Raw genomic sequence first — 16,233 nt, 5'->3', positions numbered from 1 at the left:
ATGTCTAAGCCAAACGTATGATTATATCCGTCTCAGCATACATTTTGAGAGGCAATGGGGTTGTGAACCCTAGGTACATATTTGCAGCCAAAATACCGGACCACGCCCACTTTTTTAAATATGTGATATTTTAAATGTATTTGTAGACCAATTTCGGGAGTTAATTGTTTTATAATCGCTATATTTGGTAAACTTATGAGTGCATCGGCAAATTTGCGAGATAACGAAGGTTGTGCCCCCGATCAAAACAAAAAAACGATATATTTACAAATTTCCTTAAATGGTGAGGTTCAACGGTCCATCAGCCATGAAAAACTAAAACATATACGTAAGTCTCAATAAGCGGGAGAATTCGACTCAGCCTATTCATCTAAGGATAGATCGACACAATTGTTGAACTTTTGTGGGGGAGGTAATATAAAGAAACGATTGATATCGGTCATTTTAAAAGTAACACTAAATTAAGACAAAATATTAGGAGATCCAACGTTTGGATAAATTTGGTGGCCCCGTCCTAGGGATATCGTGCATACCATTTTAGTGAAATTTTTTTAATATTCCCTCCAATAAGTTGTTTCCAATCTTCGAACTGAAACTAAGTTTGGACACCTGTTTTCTCAAGAAGTATGGATTTGCCACTGAAAAAGCATTTACTGTCAACAGAAATCAAAGTGATACGAGAGCAGGTCTTAAAGTGAATTTATCCAAAAGTTTGTGTGGGAGGTGAGTGGACAAATATAGTCCATATTCAAACCTGATGTACATATGGCGGATGTATTAGGATGTGTAAAGTATGGACCGAATCGATCACTCCCTTCAAGATTTATCGTGCGCACAATTTTTCAGAACATTTTTGAACTTTTTTGGGAGATGTACCTGAAGGTGGGGACGGATATGGCTTATCTTCGAACTTATACTAAGTTTGGACAAAATATTACAAAGGCCAAATTTTAAACCGAGAATGCAGATCCGTTCAAGAGTTATCTTGCGATCCAACTACTAAACACGGTGTCATAGAGGTTGTTTGCATTTTCAGGCTATTTGCTCAGGAAGCATGGACTTGCCCCATATGAAACTTGTACTTGCCCCATATGTATGGGGGCGGTGAATACAAGTTATTCCAAAAATCAAAGCGATGCGAGAGCAGGTCCTAAACTAAACTTTTCCGAACTTTTGTGTGGGAGGTACCCGAAGAAGTGGACCGATTGAGTCCATATTGGAACCTCATCTAAGTCTGGAATAAATTTCACGATTCGCAAAGTATGGGCCAAATCGGTTACTCCCTTCAAGAGTTATCGTGCACACAAATTTTCCGAACATTTTCGAACTTTTGTAGGGGAGGTACCGGAAGGAGTGGACCGATATAACCCATTTTCGAATTTAAACTAAGTTTGGACAACATATTACGAAAGCCAAATTTTGAACCGAAATGGTTGATCCGTTCGAGTGTTATCGTGCGCTCCAGCCAGACAGACGGACAGTGCTAAATCAACTTCAAATTGTCTGAAATTGATTTCGTCCAAACATACTTGGGGTCTAAATCCATTATTTCGATGAGGCACATTTTGCCCTTATGAAAGTGTATATACCCTCGTTAGCATAAATGCTGAGGGTATAAAAACATATGTTAAAGCGTTAAGAATTTTTGAAAAATATTATTTCCATGAAGATCCCCAGGAATAACTATGCTATAGCAGTTCTGATATCGTACCAACCAAGAACAAAAAATGTTTGTTTTTCTAAAAATGAGATCTTCGTATTTTTTACCATATTAACTCTCTTTATCAAGGACACAATTTAACTCCCCAAAGAATGATTTCCTTATTCACGAACATCTCCAACCCTATGAGTGCACGACGTGTAACCTATCAGTTTTGTAAATGGGACACCTTAATTTTTAAGTACTTCGACACCTTTTATATCACTTTACCTTAAGGTTTCTTCATTAAAAAAGTATTCTGGTGTTTTTCTTTGTGAGTTTTTTCCTTTCTTTTCCTTCTCTACTTTCATTTCATTGACAAAAGTTTCTTAGTTTTGGTTCTGGTTCTTGGCATTGTTTACCCTCATTGCACGTTGACAAATTAATCTTTAGTTGTCGCAAAATTCAAACAAAAAGTTGTGTATGTGTGTTTTTTCTTTTTTCATTTGTTCGTATAAGGAAAAAAATGAGAAAAGTTCTTCGGTACAATTGTTGAAGTCATTGTTGTGTAGCAGAAACAAACATACAATTGTGGGGTTCTTTGTTCTATCGCCTTATGTGGCGACAAATGAAAGAGAAATATTTTCTATGTTCGCTGTTTTTTTTTTGTAGTTGTTGGTGTTGCAGTTAAGTAAAATATGTTACTTTTTAGGGGAATATTATATCATTGTGTGAGTAAGATACTTGTAAGGTAAAATACATATAACAAGTGTAAGAACTAGTGGAGCACTTCTATCTGCTCCTCTGCAGTAATGCAACTTCATAGTACAAAACAAAGAAAGTGAAATGAATTATATAGAAGGAAGATGACAGATATCACAAGGGGAATGTCGTTTAAAAGTAAGCGAGGTACTCCCCAATTTTATATATTTTGATGGTATCACCCACATTTTCCAATAGAATAAGCTATAAATTGGTATAGTGTGTAACCAAAATTTGAAAAAAAGGTAGTGAAAAAGTATCAGTCGGTTTTGCCGACAGAGATATACCCTCAGCCTGTATGAATTGAATCTTTAATCTATAGACAATATAGAATTTTATACCGGCTACGCATCCAAAATGCTCTTTTCCAATAATTATGTTAGGGGGATTTCAGAATTTGTGGCTAAGAACTTGCCAGCAAAAATATATGTATGTTTAGATTAAAGCCCAAAAGTGTTACGTTGGTACCTGAAGGAATGTATCGGCATAGTCCATTTTGGAAGTGGATCTTATTTTGAGAGTCATTTCTTTTCGCTATATAGCACGCCCTCCATTAATTTCAGTTGATCACAGTATAACTTAGAGGTATTGGCCACTATGGCAGGAAGCATGGATTTGCCCACGAAAAACATAATATCGCTGTAAAAATTGCCACAAGGAGTAGCATCGGTACAATTTCCCAAAGGATCTTCGAGCAGATCCTAAAGAACTTAAACAACAATTTTGAAATTTTGTGGGGGAGGTACCCTAAGTAGACATACATTTGGACAAAATATTAAGAGGTCCAAAGTTTCAATCAACTCTTAGTGATTAATTTTTGGGGGAGGTGCCGGAAAGTGTATTTGGGCAAAACAAAATCGGCTCATCCGTTCGAGAGTTATCGTTACTCCAGTCACTACGCATGGGTTCATAGGAGTTTTTTTTACAGCTTTCGAGCTATTTGCTCAAGAAGTATGGACTTGCCCCTAAAAAACTTCTACCCTCGTAATGAGGCAGCTAATACAAGTAGTTACAATAAATATCAACGGTACTCGAGTAATCATCTTATCCTTTCGAAAGATATCGTGCGCTCCAGCCACTATACATACATGGTGCCATAGGGGTTTTTACAGAGTTCGGGCAATGTTTAATGTCGTAAAAGAGGATTGGAGTACAACATTTTGCAGCAAAAAAACAGAACGATTCGAGATAGGGTTGTAAACCGCACTTTTCCGAAATTCTGTGTATGAGGTACCCGAAGCAGTGGACCGATATAGTCTATATTCGAACCCGATCTACATTTTGTAGAAATATTGCGATGTGTAAATTATAGACTAAATCGATTGCTCCCTTCGAAAGTTATGACTCACACCATTTTACAGAAAAATTTTGAACTTTGGATGGGAGGTACCCGAAGAAGTGGACCGATATGGTCCATCTTCGAACTTAAACTATGCTCCTGCAAAATATTACGAAGTGCAAATTTTGGTTCGAATCGGTTAATCCGTTCGAGTTATCGGACTGACAGTAATTCAGGGAAGCATTTGAGTGAACTAATGTTAATATTTTTCGAATATTTACACTTCAATCAATATAACGGAAGACAGTTTTGGTGCAAATTGAGGGATTGGAGAGGTATATTCGAAGCCCTCATAAATGGGTACCATAAAAACTATGAAGTGTTTTTACGGTTTTGCCTTCGTTTCTTATTTGATGAATCCAAAATCTTCTAATATGATAAATTATTGGTTAAGCTAATATTTGGCAAAAAATTATTAAGTTAGTTCAATATTTTAGTGTAGCTCCCATACAACGGTATCTCCCGATTTTATGTATTTCGAGGGTCTTGACCTCATTATTTAGTACATTTATCTGTAAATTAGGATTTATTTTTCTGAATGCCTAAGAATTCATAGTGTGAAAATTTGTCAATATAGGTCAATGTTTTGGTATAGGCCCCATATAGAGGTGCAGTCAAATTTGGGAGTGTTCGAATATTATATGCATATATTGCAACTAGACTGGTTCAAATTGTGAATTGTACATATTGAAGGGATTGAAAATATTTCTATCAAACATCATCTCTATATATTCTCGTTTTGGAATAAGCTCCATATAAAATATTCCGCCACTTTTTAACTCTAAATACTTTTCAAAAATAGGGAAAATGGCTACATTTTAAATTAATTTTTAATATGCTTCTAAACTTCTTTTGCCATAAATATGTTTTTCTAATACTTAGATTCCTAACTGAAGAAGATTCCATTCTAAAACGGGCACTTATTACTCTTTATATACCAAACTTAATTTAATTTTTTATGGTGCTCTTTAAATTTTTAAAAATTCTTTAGCTTTATGACAGTGTAACTGTGGAAGTAAACAATATATGATCTTGACATTTTGGTTAAAGACTTACAATTTTGTACCATATTACCATGTAACGACAGTTATACCAAAAACCGAATTTAATTTATTTTAATTAATCTCCATTTTTGCTATTTCACCCCTTGTGCATCGCCATCATTTTATATAAACCATTATATATAGTAACTATAACATAACGGTAGACCTGCACAAGTTGTGTTATGTAGGGTGACCACAGACATTAAACCAAAACACGACATACTGTACAAAAGTAACAGGGAAAATGAAGACAAAAACCCCAAAATGCAAACATTTGACCCACAGTTATTTCCACCATTTTTGACATAACTCAAAATGAGCAAGCAGGGAGCAAGTTTTGTTTGCGCAATATCAAAGAAAACAATCAAGAGAAAAATACAAAAAAAAATCTCACGACCTTCTCGACACTCTTTTTTGTTATACTCCAATACATTTCAAAATTATGCAAAATCTGGACACATTTTGAAGAATTTTTTAAACACATTCCTACAAGACTTTTTCAGTACAATTTTTTCCTAAAATATTAAGAATTACCTCTGCTTGAAATATCTATTTTGAAAAGGCCAAGTTTATGAAGCAAAAACTACGTTATGGCGATTTAAAAGCAGCAAAATTTAATACTTTTCACATGTTTCTTAAATTTTAAAAATATGTTCAACTTTAACACTGTGCTACACGAATAGTAAACAACACACGACTTTGCTATTTTGGCTAGTGAGGTAGAATTTTGTACTCGTTAACCCTGTCAAGACAGATTATCAAAAATTTGTGTTTAAATTTTTCAATTAAGACCCGTTTTTTTCAATATTGCCCGAACGTGCGACGTACGGACATGCCTAAATCGACTCCAAATTGTCTGAAACGAATTTCGTCCAAACATACTTTGGGTTTAAAACCGTTATTTCCATGAGTCACATTTTTGGTCGTATCAAAGTGTACCCTAAAGGCTTAGGGTATAAAACCATGCAAAAAACTCTCAATATTCAGTGGATCCAAGCGAAAGTCGTACACTTAATGAAATTCATTTAATTGACTTATATCTCCGACACAAAAAAGGACAAAAAGTATTTACGCAGCTTTTAGTACATTTAGTCGACTATTTAAAAACACGATATAAGAAAATTATCAACCCCGTTTACATTGTTAAAGAATTCAATTAGCAAAAATACTATGAATTTTAGCACCAACCGAAAGTCGTACAGCAATTATAAAGACAAAGTATTTGTTAATATAATTAATCCTAGTACATGTTTTTATTTTTTATTAAATCCTACAATCGATTTAGCGTAACATCAGTAATTCTTTACAATCGATAGGGTTAATTCTGGAATTTTAAATCAGATTAAATGGGACAGAAGAGTAAAAAATTATTTTTATGAAACCAAATGTCAAAATAATTAACTCAACTTTACAAAAACATTTTTTTTTCGATTTAGGAAATATTGAAAATAAAAACCACAACATATCCCAGTCAAAACACGGTAGTTATATTATAACTATATAATGTAATGGGCTTTAACGAGTACTAAATGTGTTGCAAACCTTTTCTTGGGAAATGTCTATATACAAAATGTGTGCGGCAAATTCTCATCTGACGGGCTTTCTAAAACTGCCTTTATAGAATACCGAATTTCGAATGATATCGCCCAATATAACGTCAATAGATCAGAAGTACTCACTCTGATAAGGGTCCGATCCCTTCGCTCATATGTTTTTCGAGACCCACAATTCTAACTTTTACTAATAAACGATATAACTGCACTATGGACTCTGAATTTTGTTAAATCCAAAACATAAATATCAAGAAATTTGCATAATTTCCTAAGTTTCTGACTCTTGAACCCATGCTCATTCATGCCCCTCCCCTAGACCCGCCACTCACCCGACTAAGTACGTATGACTGATATCAGTTTTAAATTTTATTTACTTTTAAACTTCCCAAAACAACAAAAAAAAAATTATTTGAATCATATTAAAAATGATATTTTACAAAATTTCGAAGATCTTTTCATTTGGCTCAGCTGCATATGTTTTGACCACTAAATTTTGAGGCGTTTTATGTAAATTTAAATTTGTTCATAATTCTAGTTGGATATCGTGCTAAAACTTTTTATTTCCCTATACTTGAAGCATTGAACTATAAATAACTCCAAAAAAATACCTAAGGTGTCTTTCAACAAATATTTTACAGAAAATCTTCTAAAACGTGTAATTTTTTTGCAAATGTATTGGCCACCACTTTGTATCCTAAAAGTGTGTGCAAAAGAGTTATTCTGGGTCAAAGGCCAATCTTTAATGTTAATACCCTACGCCAATTTGTGGAAAGAGTATTATAAGATGGTTTTGTCTTAAAAGTTTGTAACTCATCGATATAATAGTCGTAGACCCACCTTTAAATGTATATCCTGAATGGCAGTATTATCGGTCTTGTAATTTGCAAGTATATCCGCCCTTGCATATAAGGTACCCTCTCTATAAAGAGTGCGAACATTCTATGTGCAGATTCGCTGGGGTCCTCAACTTCAGAGCGGTTTGTTTTTCCTTCTCTTTGTTTGTATACGCTCCACCATAGTATGGAGGGAATAATCATTTGCGACGCCATAAAGTATAAATATTCTTGATCAGATTCACTTGGCAGTTTTGTTGAGATGTGTATTATTTTATTGTTGTAAAATAATTCCAGCTAATCTCGGGATTTTGTTGTTTTTAAATTTTTAAAACAAGTTTTATTTAAAGTGGGATGTAGTTTAAATTGATTTAATTTGGGAAAGGCAAAGAATACTAGTTTCGTCCAACGCCACATGGACTCATCAGTTCTCTTAGTTCTTTGTATTGAAACAAAGAACACTTCCCCAATTTCATGACGACCAGAGCTCAAGATTAAACGTAACCGATGAATTCGTTTAAATGCGAATTCATCAGAAACTGTTCACTGAAGAACATATTAATTTTCTAATAAAGATAGTGAATGTCTTGGTGAGGGTTGCATGTGTAGATTAGAGATCATTTTGTTAAATAGGGATCTAGTTTAAATACAGTCCACTTGAAAAGGGTAAACATGTGGCAAGCAGACCTCCTTATCGTGGGAGGTCGTTAGAAGAAAGGAGATAAGAATTTCCATTCCCACATGTGGTATGTCTGAAATAGATTGGTACAGGCAATCTATGAGCAGTCTAATAACCATGTGGTTGCTTGCTACATGTATGCGCATGTAAGATAAGAGTATTTTACGACCTCTCCATAAGATTGTATGGCAGATGCGTTCGTACACATATGTGCACTCTCACTTTCTCTTTTCTACACACTAGTTAAGTAGGTTAAGTAATATTTTACTATTTAGTTCTTAAGAATAATTTTACTTTTAATAAATAGTGCATATTAAGCATTCAAAAAGGAAAGTCGTGTGTTTCATTCCTAACATCGGATCCCTGTAACAATTGGTCCTTCGAGCCGGATCGGCGGCCAAGAAAACTGGAAAGCTGATAATTTGCCTCGACGGGAGGAAATTGGGTCAGCAACAAGAGGAATCTGGTGAAGTCTTAATATCCAAGGGAGGATATTGTCCGTTGGGGAAGGGACATTCATCATGATGCAGCAAAACAAGACTGTGGCAGGAGTCGAGGAAGAAGTAAAAAAGCTTCTTGAATGTATTGATTGGGGCATCCAACAGATTGAGGAAACGTGGAACGAACCGCTCCATAATGAGATTTATGAATACGTCAAACGTCAGCGAGATGTCGCATCGCGACGTGCAGCCATAAATTAGGAAGTGAGCGACAAATTCTTAACATTAATACGAACGAAAAGGAAAAGGTCAGAGTGTGTAAGGGCGAAATTGCAGAGTATAGTGGATACATTGGATGCACAGAATAGCGATCTCAAAGCTAATTTGAAGGTCGCCGAACGTGACCTACAACAGAAAGATACAGAAGCCATAGAGAAACTGCGAATCCTTCAGAATGAAGCTGAAGAGGCCAAAATGGAAGTCCGTGCCCTTAGGAATGAATTGGACAAGCAGCGAATGGAACGCAAGGCCGCTTTGGCGGCCATGAAGTTGATGGAAGTGGAGGTCAAGGCAATGAAAGAAGCCATGATGATGTCCAAAGACGAAAAGGAAGATGCAGTGAAACTTGCCGAGACTCTGGAGGAACAAGTCAAGAATGCTTTGTGTGAGGCTGAGGAGTCTAGGGTAGCCAAGGAAGAATTAATAGCGGCTAACCTAGAGGCAGAACGCGAAGTCAAGGCTTTGAGAGCAGAACGGCTGAAAATAAAAGAAGAATTGGTTACATCAGAAGAAGCACGTCGTTCAACGGAAATCGAACGTGATGAGTTGTCGACGCAAATATCGGCAGAGATGACAAAATTGAGTGAACAATTGGCTCGCTCAGAGAGAGCGCGACATTTAGCGGAAACGGAGCGTGATGGATTGGCTGAAAAGGTAACGGCCAATAAAGCCGCAGTGATTAAAAGCAGATGTTTGGAAGCTGAAAATATACGGTTAACGAAAGAGTTAGCAATTTTGAAGGAGTGTCATTGTGTCGACAAAACTGTGGCAACTATCAGCAATAGCACGCAGATGATGGCAAGAATTTTTCGTTTGCAAGCCGTAAGTTCTGCTAAAGAAGGAGGCGGCAAATTTCCCAAGAAGAAGAATGATAGAGCCTTATTGGAATGGAGAAACAAGGAAGAATCCATGAAAGTGGTTGCCATTAAAGCCTTGAAGCCAGAGAAGGATGACTTTCTTCAACGCCAGCGGAAGAAGGTACATATGGCCAGATGGGTTAATCCGTTAAAGAAGGATGACCGTTTACGCTGGAAGAGTAAGCTATCTAAAGCCTGTAAAAAGAAGCCACCGCAGAAGGATGACATTGCGAGTACCAGAGTGAAGAAGCCGCCAGATGAGGACGACTCCGCCTGGAAGATCAAGCCGGCAGACAAAGGTAGTACGAGCAAGAAGGAGTGGCTGAAGCGATGGAGAAGCTTCCTGGGTGCTGTTACTTATATTGCTGCTACAATAATATTGATTGAATTTAGAATTTTAGTTGATATTTCTAATTTTGATGTTATAAAATAATTTTATATTTCATAAGCATTTTTGGGCCCCCAAGATGTTCACGGAATAACATATTAATTTTCTAATAAAGATAGTGAATGTCTTGGTGAGGGTTGCATGGGTAGATTAGAGATCATTTTGTTAAATAGGGATCTAGTTTAAATACAGTCCACTTGAAAAGGATAAACATGTGGCAAGCAGACCTCCTTATCGTGGGAGGTCGTTAGAAGAAAGGAGATAAGAATTTCCATTCCCACATGTGGTATGTCTGAAACCATGTGGTTGCTTGCTAGATGTATGCGCATGTAAGATAAGAGTATTTTACGACCTCTCCAAAAGATTGTATGGCAGATGCGTTCGTACACATATGTGAACTCTCACTTTCTCTTTTCTACACACTAGTTAAGTAGGTTAAGTAATATTTTACTATTTAGTTCTTAAGTATAATTTTACTTTTAATAAACAGTTCATATATAGCATTCAATAAGGAAAGACGTGTGTTTCTTTCCTAACATCGGATCCCTGTTTACAGATACATTTAAAAAATCTCGTAGCCGCATATGTAAACCAAGTAACTACTTCCCACTGTTATGGACTTTGCATTGCAAAGAAACGCATTACAAATTTTGATGGTTTGTTGTAAACAACAAACTATCGTCACCGTGCCGTGTGTCTTTTTTTATATTCACTTTGGCAGGATAAAATTCTGTGTCGATCTAGCTATGTACGTCTGCTGTAATCAGCCAAGCGTTCCAATAATTGAGCTAGACGCTATATTTTTGCATCCGAGTGTATTTTTCCATAGGCAAGTCAAGTTCGTACATGGGCTATATTGGTATACGTTTTTTAGATGGCCCCCATATTACGATACCTCCCGATTTTCGGTTGGATTTGAGGATTTTAGCTGAATTCTTGGTCCGAACTGGCTATAATTTAACATTCCAAGCTCCCAGTGGTCACAAAACTTCTCCGTCAAAAATTGTCAACGTGGGTATATGTTTTGTTATAGCGCCCATACAAGGGTCACTAGAAAACTATCTGGACCAGGCAACACGCAGTGTCGCCAGGCGTCATTTGAAAATTTTTGGAAAGTTTGACAGTTTTTACCCTGAGGGTACTCAGGACAGTTGGCCATACGACCACATGTTGGGTTGTTTACAGTGGCTTGATTGAGACACCTCCAAAACATGGTTTAGAACGCCTTTACAGCATCTTCTGACGATTGCTGCTATTTTCCGATTTCATACGCATAGTTGCATATTTCGCACCTGGATCCATCTTATAAACGTCTTTTGAAGTACCGCGATCGTATTTTTTCAAAGTTTCTTGCACGGATCAACACGGGATCCTACGAGAAAACCCCATTTTTGCCGCCAATGCAATGTCATACGTTAGTTGGTGTAATAAATGCCCAAGGATGTCTCTATCTCACGGTATATAACATGGCGATCTTGCATTATCCGTTCACAAACGGCTTAATTTTTTCTGGCACAACGGCCGTTTTCGGACGACCCCCACGAACTTCGTTTTTTAACGAATGCCGATCACGATTGAATTCATTAAACCGGTTTTTCATAGCGCTATAGGATGGTCCTTTATAGACATACAAATATTTAATTTGATCGATGCACTCTTCCCGCTATTATCTACGTCGAAAGTTGTGAAAAATAATCGGACGAAAGTGTTCAAAAGTAAATTCCATTTAAGATTTAAAGTATTTTGAGGAAATAAGCTACATTTTTTGGTCGAATTAATTACAGTTTGACATTTGAGGTACACTGAGGCTAGCCCCCCATATAAAGGCACCTCCCGATTGTAGTTATTTTGAGGGTTCACGCTATATTTCTCCAACAAAAGTTATCAACATAGGTAGATATTTTAGTATAACACCCATATGACGGTACCACCCAATTTAAGGTATTTTGAGAGGTTTCGCTACATTTTTTGACCGAACTACCTGTAATTTAACATTTGGAGATTCCGGTTGTCGCAAGACTTCTCTTCCAAAAATTGTCAACGAACTTCTTGTAATTTGACATTTGAGATACCCAGTGGTCACAAAACTTCTCCACCAAGAATTGTCAAGAAAGGATCATCTTACTTATCATCTTACTCCCGTTTTTTGCATTTTGTGGATTTAACTAACATTTTTAACCGAACTAGCTGTATTTTGCCATTTGAGGTTCGTAGTAGTCACAATACTTCTCCACTATAAATTGTCCCTATTTTAGGTATTTTAGCTTCTTTTTTGACAGAATTATCTGCAATTTGACATTTGATATCCCCACCACGCATTTTGAGGGGTTTACCACATTTTCTGATCGTACTAACTGCAATTTAATATCACTATGTGACACGAAACTTATTAACCACATTCTGACACCGCAGCGTGATAGAAGACCAAAAATAAGAAGACACGCGTCCCGCCGTTTTTCTCTATCACTTAAATTTTCGCGGTTATGGGCCCCCAAAGACCTGAAGCCTTGATATCAAAAGGGATCATTTTGTCAGGCTCATATCTTCTAAACCGCTAAGAATTTTGATCCACTTGCTGAAGCAAAGTTGTAGCTCTTGTCTTAAAGAATAATAATTGCAAACACATAAAATCCATTCAACCTCATCTTCAAGGTGAAAATCATCAAGGTCAAATTTCCGTTATACAGATGTCAAACCGATCAAAATTAAAGCAAACAATCAACTACAAAAATTTACCTTATATATCAATAAACATCTTTCTATGGTCAAAATAACAAAACAATTGCGATTTTTATCCTCTTTTCTCGGCTTCTACTCCATAGACACTAAACGGTTCAAACTTTAAGTAATGTAGCGAAGACATCAGTAAAAAACTTTCTGGAACATACGAACTGTCTACGAACGGTACTTAAAGACGAAAATAGCTAAATCTTTTAAAAATATTCTATTTTTATACTTTTTCTCAGATTTTGGTCCACAGATTCCGAACCGCCCTAAAATTAAGGATACAGTCAACTACAATATTGAGATATAAGGTACATTGAGATATAAGGTACATTTTTGTAGTTGATTGTTTGCTTCAGTTTTGATCGGTTTGATATCTGTAGACCAAAATCCGAGCAAAATTTATAACGGAAATTTGACCTTGATGATTTTCACCTTGAAGGTGAGGTTGAATGGAATTTATGTGTTCGCAATTATTATTCTTTCAGACGAGAGCTACAACTTTGCTTCAGCAAGGGAATCCAAATTCTTAGCGGTTTAGAAGACATGAGCCTGACAAAATGATCCCTTTTGATATCAAGGCCTCAGATCTTTGGGGGTGCATAACCGCGAAAGTTGAAGTGATAGAGAAAAACGCCGGGACACGTGTCTTCTTATTTTTGGTCTTCTATCACGCTGCGGTGTCAGAATGTGGTTAATAAACCATGACCCAAAAAATTATACACAGTGTATTTGAGATTCCCAGTGGTCAAAACACATTTTCACCAATTGTTTTGGTATAGGCTCCTGATTTAAGCTATTTTGTTTGACTAAGGTCTCCAGTGGTCACAAAACTTTTCTACCAAAAGTTGTCAATATATGTAGGTCCATGGTTTGATATAGCCCCTACAGGACAGCAAATTCCGATTTTCGGTATTTTGAATTTTTAAGCCAACTGAAATGACTAAAATCTGGTTCCAATATAATTAATGGTGGAGAGTATAAAACGTTCGACCCGGCCGAACTTAACACCGTTTTCATATGTTTCATAGTAGGATGTTTTTATAATGGTGGGTTAATAATACGACTCCCAAAGCAAGTGTTTATCGTACTTATGGGTGAATACTTGACACATGTTAGCTCACTATCTTGAATGGGTGTTAAATTATGTTCCTCAAGTGATACCTTGTGTACCAAGATAAGTCCTGAGCCACTTTAAGCCTACCGTATCTTTTATTCCCAAAATTCTGCTCTATGGAAATTTTCTTTATTTCCACCTTAAACGCATGAGTATTTTGACTGAACTAAACCAATAAATTAAATAAAAATTATTTTCATCCAAGCCTTAATTCCAGCTTAAACCCAAAACTGACCCCAACAAATAATAATTGTGTATTTTTACCATGAAACAAATGGAACATTTCAAGGTTATTGCACAATTTAAACACTTAGGGGGATGCCAAACAAAAAAACAGCAGGCAAAATAAGCAATGCAGACATGTACATATGTATATATTTACTTCCTACGCACTTTCACAATTTTACGTACGTCTACTTAAATTGCTCCCCATGAAAAAAGTCTTCCAAAAACTACATAATAGTATTTTTCATAAATGAGAAATACACAGTGACATTTTATAAAATGTATAATTAAACAACAACAACGACGACAATGTTGAAGAGAATAAGTTTCATGATGTAGATAATAACAGCGACAACAACAACACTCGCATGTAATAGTAACAACAAGAACGCCTTCAACATACTTATGTTGGTTATGCTCCTTAGAAATTATGAACTTTTTTAATAACAAGCGAACTTAAAATAGCATTTCTTAACACACACAAATACACCGCAACATATAAACCGCATTATAGAAGCAGCATAGTGTTTTGCTATTAATAAGAAACAGCACGTATACTTATTATGAATTTTGATTAAAATCACTTATCACTTATACGTTCGAGGAATATCAAAATAATTTCACTAGAAGGAGCACCAACATAGTCCCTTAATTTTACACATGTTTTGTGTAGGAAAAATATATTTTTTAAACTTTAAACTAATAATAATAAATACAATTAAACGTAATATCCCTAAATTCACACCCATAAGTATTGAAATCGCAAATCTTGACATTTTGTTTCAGTCTATATCCGCTTTTAACGCACACACACACATACCCGCGAATGCAAAAAAAAGCACCAACGATTATGGACAACATTTGGTTAAAGCTTAAAAGCATTTAGTAAACCGGTATTATTATTGATGTTCTTCACCCGTCCCGCAATGAACATAACATTTAATATAGCCCACGGCACTGATTATTGCCGTTTTTATTGTTGTTATTGTGTCCTAGATTGAGTTTTGTTTTGAGTAAGCTCTGACTACATAAACAAATAAAGTAATATTTCTTGTTTATTTTGTGTTCAGTGGATACCCAGCAAACCAATCGTACCGACATCTTAACGAAATCGGAACAAAATTCGGACGATACGTCCGATTTCTGATCCGAAATCGTAACGATATATTAACTAAAGTTGTATGAAGTGGTGGACATAAATTCGGAACGAAATGTCGGAGAGACATCGTATCGATTTCGATCCGATTTCGTAACGAAATATGAAGAAAATCAGAACTATTTCCGCCCCGAAAAATCGTTTAGAAATCGGAACGAAATCTGAACGACGTTGCTTCCGAAATTGTTCAGACGTGTCGGACATCCGACAGTTGGTTTGCTGGGTATATGGATGCCTGGCTGCATAATACCCTCCTGTATGTATGTACGTGCCCACTCAATAATATCGTATTATTTTATTTTACCTATAAAATATTCAGTATTGCGTTATACTTTTTGAGGGATTTTGGGCCAGATTTAAGGGTTTTAAATAACACGGAAATATGAAGTAACAATCATTCACATCCACTGGCACATAATGTGAATATTTAAGTAATTTGCAGCTGGAAAAATCACATACATTTTTATTGTGCGTATGTTTATAAGTCTGCTTTTGAAATACGTTGAAATGGAAAAAGTGGGAAAGGGAAAATCCTACGAATTTAGCCTTGATCGTATGAGCATATAACTCTAATGGAGTTGGACTGGTACTTCAGACGAAACGCATCGACATAGCTCATCTTGGAACTTGATCTAACTGTGGCAGTCACTCATTCCGAAACTTATCGTACGCACCAGCCATTTTAGATAGTCACCGTAGGATTTTGTAGAATCTTGGAGTCATTATATGAGAAAGGACTACCTTTGGAAAACATGTTAAAACGATCCTTGAACAGACAATAAGCTTTACATAAACTGAGTTCCACGTGGAAGATCCCAGATGGTAATATAAGAAATTTTATTGATAACTAGCATCTGCTCGCTACTTCGTTAGCGATAAGTTTTCATTTATAGAAAAGAGGTTGCAAACAGATTTTTTATTGACCCCATTCTTCCCTGCCTTACCCCTTAGCAAACAATACTAAAGTAGTTGTTTTTAAAATACTAAAACGAAAACAATGGGATTAAGCCAGATTATTTTGAAACAAGTGAGCAAAGGCTATAGTCGGGACGGGGCCGACCATGTGTTACCCTACACCACTACCCCTGTCCATAAGCTTTTCACTAGAAAACATTTATTTTAGGGAATATAATCCGACTACCACCAAAAATAATATGCCTCTTTCTCTCTGGGACCCTCATAAGCAACCAAAATTTCGT

This window comes from Musca autumnalis, unplaced genomic scaffold (genome assembly GCF_047663935.1).
Source record: "Musca autumnalis isolate F117 unplaced genomic scaffold, ASM4766393v1 scaffold_2, whole genome shotgun sequence".
Classification (NCBI taxonomy): domain Eukaryota; kingdom Metazoa; phylum Arthropoda; class Insecta; order Diptera; family Muscidae; genus Musca; species Musca autumnalis.
Note: the sequence above shows the minus strand (reverse complement) of the source record.